Raw genomic sequence first — 7,988 nt, forward strand, 5'->3', positions numbered from 1 at the left:
TATGACGTTTTCCTCTTCCAAGAATCTCTTGATCATCCTTTGTTTTGAACCCCAACCAGCTGGGGGACTTTGTAATAAGCTGGTGAGTGGGTAGACCAAATTTGATTTGTACCACAACCATCTCTCATTTTTTTCCAACTGAATGAAAAAGCGCTGATAACCTTATTACAAACACCAATGGTTCGGTCAATCCTTTGCTTTACACCATTCTCTGTATAGAAAAAGAAAAGAATAATCTATCAGTACTGTGACACTGACTACAGTCACACACTGTATAGCATAGCCTAATTTGTCTTAACATTTAAAAATGTTTTACGCTTTAACATTTCATTTGTACATACAAAGAACTCACTTTTAAAATGACACATACATATACATGCGGACATGCACGGTGTGTGCACACTGTGTGTCTGCGGTATGACGTATGTCTGCATGTTTTTATTGTGGTCCCGGCCGGGCTCCCAGGAGGGGCGTGAGGAGGGCTTGTGCCTCCTCCAGACCGTAAGGGCGTCCGTCCTGGTTCTGTTGGGAGCCACGGGTCGAGGGCATGGAAGCCCTACCCTGTAGGGGCCCGTGGCCACCGCCAGGCGGCGCCCGATGCCGGTTTACCCGTGTGGTCTTTGGCCGGGGATGGAGCCCGGCCGGGACGCCTTGGAGGACCAGAGGAGGGCGTGTGCCTCCTCCAGACCGAGTGGGGGCATCTGTCCTGGTTATGCAGGGGGCCTTGGGTAGGGGGCTTAGAAGCCCAGCACTGTAGGGACCCGTGGCCACCGCCAGGCGGCGCCCCAGTGCCTGTTTATCCCGGGAGCCCGGCACTTCCGCCACACCAGGAAGTGCCGGGGGGAAGACGACCGGGGAGACACGGACGGCTTCCGAGTGCGCAGCCGGCACTTCCGCCACACAGGGGTGTGGCCACTGCTAAGTGCCGGGAAGCAGCTGGAACCCGTCCGGGTTTCCATAAAAGGGGCCGCCTCCCTCCAGTCGGTGGTGGAAGTCGGGAGGCAGAAAGACTGAACTGGAGAGAGAGGACGGGAGGCGGCCAGGAAGGCAAAAGGACTGTGTGGCCTGGACTTGGGGAATCGGTGCTGAAGGCACTGGGGTTTCGTGAGTGCTCGTGACTTTTATATGTATGTAAATAGTGTAAATAAACAGTGTGTGGGTGCAAAAATGTTGTCCGTCTGTCTGTGCCGAGGCCAGCGTTCACATTATATATGAGCTTGAAGTTAAGTATGCAAAATTAAATAAAATGATATTTTAAACAGATCACTTACTATTCAGCTGCTACTGCTAAAATGTGGTGGGATGGGACTAGTTTAATTGTTACAGCTTTGTCTAATGAGTTAAAAGGAAAAAAAAAACCTTCCTAAAGCATTTTAGATAAATAAACGTTTTAAATTAATTTGATTTAATCAATACTTTGTCATTTAGATAACTCACCTATGGCTTTGTGCAGTATGTGCCCAAAGCATTGAAGTTGGGTCCGATCGTACACTCTAAGAGCTTTAATCATGTTAGTGCCGCTGTGTGTAGTCATACACATGTGTCAGTCTTCACTGAGGTTCCAGGAGGCCAATGAATCTTTCAGCTCCTAGGAGGTTATTTTGCTGGTTTAGTCACTGGGAAAGTAAGAGGTTTGGAGACAGAAACTTTGCAGGGCCCAATTGTTGGACACAAAATGTACTGTCAAACTCATGTATGGCTGTTTGGGTTTGGCTGGGCCATTGGTCTAATTTAGTGGAATAAAACATCACATTATCCAGGAGCTGTGCAGTTTTTTTCATGTGTACTGTTATATAGCTGAGGCAAGGGCACTTCGGCAAAATACTTTTGGCTTGGTAGTCCATATCGGGGTTTTATTTATCATCTGAATGCACCCTTTTTTTCCACTGTATATATGGGCACCAAATCTTTAGTAATATGAAACACTAGCCAACCCACGGCGTAGCATACGCCGCATAATTATCAATGTGAACAGTCAAGGTGGCTCACAGCTGCATGTGGACTGTAGCACAGACCAAAGCTAGTGAGGATGTGTTTGGTGACGTGTTGGGGGTGGGCACATGTGCAAGCAGTGCGCATGCCTCGAGAGCAAGGGTGGACGCGGGAGGAGAGTGAGAGTTGGTGGGCGGGGCTCTGTCTTGCGTTCCCAATGATGCGGGAGGAGGGTTAGAGTGGCCGGTCAGGATTCTGTTGTGCTTACCCAATGGTCGGTCGACTTGGTCGACTATATATACAGTGGAAAATCGGTTTACAACCAGAGTTTTGGAACAAATTGTGGTCGTGAATTGAAGTAATTTCCCCCATAGGATTGTATGTAAATAAAATGAATCCATTCCTCACTGTACAAGCTGTATGTAAATATACTGTATATTTTTTTAAGTTTTTAAGCACAAATATAGTTAATTATACCATAGAATGCACAGTGTAATAGAAAACTAAATGTAAAAACATTGAATAACACAGAAAACCTTGAACAACAGAGAAAACTAACACTGCAAGAGTTTGCGTTTTAGCGCAATGAACAGCTCGCTAAAAACACTTTTTTTAATGAGTTTTAAGCACAGGGAAAAAAATTAACATTTGAAAAATCCGTAATTTAATAAACAACCAAGAAAAGTAACATTGCAACAATGCACGCGCGCGCCTGTATGTGTGTGTGTTTGTCTCTCTCGTGCACCTGTGTGTGTCTCTCGTGCGCCTGTGTGTGTCTCTCGTGCGCCTGTGTGTGTCTCTCGTGCGCCTGTGTGTCTCTCTGCGCGCCTGTGTGTGTCTCAGCGCCTGTATGTCTCTCTCCTGTGTGTGTGTGTGTGTGTCTCTCTCAGCACCTGTGTGTGTGTCTCTCTCGCGCACCTGTGTGTGTGTGTCTCTCATGTGGACTGTAGCACAGACGAAAGCGACTGAGGCTGTGTTTGATGAGTTGTTGCGTGCTGGCACATGAGCAGGCAGTGCACATGCCTCGAGAGCGACGGTGGACGCAGGAGGAAGGTTACAGTTGGCAGCCAGTGCTTTATCGTGCATATCCCATGACGTGGGAGGAGGGTTAGAGTTGGCGGGCGGGGCTCTCTGTCTTGCTTGCGCTCACTGTCTTGCGTGCCCTTAGTGAATTAAATATATATAGATTACCATATTTGTAATTTCTTTCTGCCAGGGTCCATTCTTATCATAAGGAGTGCAATGTGAAAAAGACACCACTATTGATTGTTACCTGCTTTTTAGCAGGTCTTTGGCGGCTGCCACCAACTTGTTTGTCTCGCAGAGCTGCACACTTCTCTACACTGCTTGGCTGTGTGCCTCTGTATGAGATGCTGAAATAAGTTTGTTGTGCTTCTATGTTTAGTGGCCACAAACTTCAGAGAAACTTTACAGTGGACAATTGGTTTGTTCTGTGTCGGACCTCCATCCATCCATCCATTATCCAACCCGCTATATCCTAACTACAGGGTAACAGGGGGTCTGCTAGAGCCAATCCCAGCCAACGCAGGGCGCCAGCCCACCACAGTCTGTTGGACTTTGTATAACCAAACCATGTCCAAATGACTGATGAGATGCTACCAGTTTTCAAGACAAGCCCTTCACTCGATAAATGAGATGCCATTTTTCTACTGTGTGTTGGTGTTGGAGGCAGCAGACACTCCAGCATGTTGTCATTTATGGAACCTATTCATATATCTTTTTCCTATTGCAGGTAGTGGAGCCAATTCCGGAACAATTAGCCCAAGGTTAAGAACAATCCTTGGGAGGGATGCCAGCCCTGTAGAGAATTTACACAGGCCCTGAAGTAAAATAAAAACATATGCAATAGCTCTAGCTATTGAGTTTATTGGAGTCCCACAAACCAATTATATACTGTTCTAATGCACAACGAGTCACTGTTGCTGAGGATATGGTTAAAAAAAAAAAAAAGCTTGGAACAATGTGTTTGAAAGAGTAAACTGACTAATATTCAATGATACCAATCAATCCATAAAATCTTGGGGGTGGACATTTGAAACTCATTGTAGATCCTGGCACTGTTAGACAGTAATGACAGCTCTGCCCTACCAGAGAAGATGGCATTAAAAAAGCTCTGTGAATGCAGATGGCAAGAGGGATGGAGGGGTTGGAGTGTGCAAAAACAAAACTAAAGCCTTGTTTATACTTCACATAAGAGGCCCACATACAGACTGCAACACAAAGTGCATGCAATGTCAGAGACAAAATCACATTGATGCTTGGGGTTTCTTGTTTGATTGACATGTTGATATTTTCCTAGTCAGTAGGCAGCATTGTGTGGTCATTGCCACATAACTAGCAATTTTACAGCAGAGGAAGTGAGACTCTGCTGATGGAAGAAAAGTTGGGCTTGTTACTGACATTAAGAGGTAAAAAAGGAAGAAGATGGAGTGTGTCAGACCCATTAATAAAAGTGGCGAAAAAAGGAGAAAGTGTAATATTCTTGTGAGTAGTGTTATATACTGATAAACAGATTCACATGATATATTTTGTGCATGCCTATCTTGCACTTTGATAACCTATTATGTCATATTCAGCCCTTCGTTCAACATTCTGGTAGCCATGTAACCAACCTCTGTTCAAAATCTACTACTTACTCTGTGTTTGCATTGCTGCATAGTTAGAAAACATTCTGTGTGCACAAGTGGGCATGTCGACGCGTATGATGCCATTTTTACTGTGTGGCCCTTTTGACCCGCATGGGCACATCAAGTATAAACCTGGCTCTGGAGAGCAATTAGAATGCATCTCCTAGCTGCTAGGGTCCATCGACCCTGAAGAATAGCTGCTGGTGAGGAGCCAGGGGAAAGTGAGTCATATCAGGGTTGCCTCTGAACCCATTTGATTGGAGTGAGGCATAGCCAGGTAAAAGGGTGATGCATCTGGGAGCACATATCGCAGATGAACATCTGGGCCCCATGAGGGAAACAGCTACTGAAGAAACCTTTAAGTCCTCTTTAGAGCGTGAAGTGGTTAATTCCAATCCTCCGTCTCTCTCGCACTCTTTTGTCATTACAATATTTTCTCTCACTGAAATACTGTACATGCTTGCATTATCAATCCAGTGGCATCTGTGAATATCTTAGTGAAAGAATATAAGCGATTATAAATGTGACTTTTTTGTTATTTTGTTATTATCACCTGGTTATCTACAGAACAAAGACAGCAGTTGAGGTTGTGGACTTTGGCCGGCCAGTCATCCCGACCAATATCCCCAGGCCGCCAGGTGGAGCCCTCCCTGCAGCATGGAGGTTCCCCCGAATGCCAGAAGGGAATTATGGACATTGGAGTTTTCATCCACAGATCTGCTGGATGCCACAGGGGCCCCTAGAGGACGCTGCAGCGAGGCCCAAGGACGGTTACATGCCCTATAACCCGGAAGTACGTCTTAGTCACAGCGACAGGGGAAATGACGTACTTCTGGGATGAAGATGAGGACTTTTGATCTGACCCGGAAGTGCAAGGTAGTCACGTGGACTGAGGGATCGGAAGCACTTCCGGGTCATGAACTATATAAAGGACTGTGGGGAGATCCCAGAGTTGAGCTGAGCTGGGTGGCAGGGTGGCAACGTGTCTGGGAATGGAGGATTTATTGATTATTGTATTGTGTATTGGTTAATGAGTATTGTGGAGAGGAGGGTGCTTTGTGCACTTATTTGCTTTAGTAAAGTCAACTTTTGGACTTTTATCTGGTGTCTGGCGTATGATCCGATGGTTCAAGGGGATGACAGCGCCCCCTAGCTGTCACAAGATCTGGGAATCAGCACTCAGTGTTAATAACGGTGTTTGTCAATGACTTTCTGAATTGAATCCATGCCCCTGCCCCCAAGCTGTGGAATAAGATGAGTGGCAGAATAAAGTACACAGCCAGTCTCCTTTTAAAACGGAGTTTCACAGCAATGTTTGGTTTGGTGTTTGTTTCCTTCCTAAAACAACATGAATATGGTGTTTGTCATTATGCATGTAATTCCAAGATACAGATCAATATTCTATATCATTCATGGCTGGCAAAATTGGATGTTATCAATAAGTTTTAGGGTATTTTTTAAAAATGTAACTGCAGTACACTTTACCTCCAATATAAAAGGAAAGAGCAGGCTAGGTATTTTTTTTTAATTTATAAAATATGCTTCACTTTAGAATGCAGTTTCATTTGGCAATTTAATATGTACCTCGATTGTGAAGAAATAACTTTGACTTAAAAAGTACCAAACATCCTTTATGGGAAGGTGCCTGATAATAAGCAAATTAATAAAATCAGATTTCTGTGATGTTTTTGCTTAGAATGACATATAAGAATTAAGAAAAGGCCATCTTAATGTAGTCATTCATCTTTATACATAGCAGAAATCTCTAGAATTGGTCTTCTTAATCTGTTTTACCCCAGTGTTGACCTACTTGAAATACTCCATGAAAGTTAGTGGTTATTTTGCAGTTAGACTTTGTAGTAGTAGACAAAAGGGTTGCTTCTATATGACATGGAGGTTCATAGAAACCTTTAACTAATTTTATGGGTATACACTTTTCAATTACTCAGTTGTCAGCTTTCATAGAGACTCGTATTAAAACTTGTACAGCTTATTGAATATGTAGGTCTGCTAAGAGTCTTTAGTATTTACATGGAGAATTTCCCAAGGATGTGAACTCTGACTGCACCTTGTTCAATCCTTAATAGTTGGTGAAAGTCAGTCGGGCTTGTCATCATGACATCACCCTAGTGGTAAGTATCAATAGTGAGAAAACCTGTCAAATTAAAGAAAACTGCAATCCTAAAAGTGTTTGTTGGAGGGCCTCCAAATATGATTTAAGGGTATTAGCAAGTTGAAATGGCAGAATCTGCTGTTTGGACGGAAGCTAGGGCTTACATTCTGCTTGTCTTGGGACAGTGATTTTAAGGAAGCCTCAAAGAACCTCTGACAAAAAACATTTGTGGCAGCTTTAGAAGGACAGGCAGAAAGTCAACCAGGATATTCACCTCAAACTTGTGGGGAAACTTGTGATGTGAACAAGTTGTATTGTCTGGAGTTAAATGGAAGACTTTGAGGAATTCCTAAAGCTGGAGGATGTACCCTCTTTAGAAGAAGTAGCGGCTGAAGCATCTGTTGGAGTTGCTGTTCTTTCTGTGGCTGTTGTCACGGCCGTGTTTTAAAAGCTTTATAATAAAATGCCTGTGGGTCATAATAGAATTAGTAGAAAATTCTGAGAGCACTGATTATTGTAGGGGATTTCTTCTTTACCTTGCATCTTTATTATTACATGAATGTGGTATAAATATCCCGAGACTGTCAGACTGGTTGTCATTTTTGAAAATGGAAATGAGTGTTATTCACAGTAAACACTGATGGTAGCTTTTTTATTTTTATTTTTGTAGTGTGTTCTGTCCTCTCTATTTCTTCCTTTGTCACTGTTTCTCTATCTTCTATTCTCTCTGTTGAAATCTTATTTTTATTTTTCCTCTTGACTATTCTTGTCACCCGTTAACCTCTTCAGCAGATGCTCTATTACAGTCAAAACAGGCTCTGGCCTCTTGCTGGAAATTTCTAGATTTTATCTCTGCCAATCACTGGACGTCCTCTTTCTATATTCTGACTCTTATTGAGGCGTCTACACAGATTACTAGGTTGTCCATCTCTAGTTTTGATCAATGATTATCTCTTATCCAGTTGGCAATAGTGCTAGCATTGTCAACATGTAGAGAATACTCTGAAATTTGTACTTGTATATCCAACCAACTTGTAACACGTTGCCATTCTTTGATGCTGTCTTGAACAATAATAACTTAAAACACATAACTTCAATTAATTTAGCACAGAGTACACAACCAAGTAAAGTCATCTGAAATAATTGCTTTTTTGAATGTTTCTAGTTCTAGGGATTGTAGCTGTCTAATGCTGTATGTTAGGGAGTTTCAAAGTTTGGGAGCAGAATGACAAGAGGCATTGGATTCAAACATTTTATTCCTATATATGTGTAAGTGGGTGGCCAATAATGTCTTT

The sequence above is a fragment of the Polypterus senegalus genome, chromosome 1, assembly GCF_016835505.1.
Source record: "Polypterus senegalus isolate Bchr_013 chromosome 1, ASM1683550v1, whole genome shotgun sequence".
Classification (NCBI taxonomy): Eukaryota; Metazoa; Chordata; class Cladistia; order Polypteriformes; family Polypteridae; genus Polypterus; species Polypterus senegalus.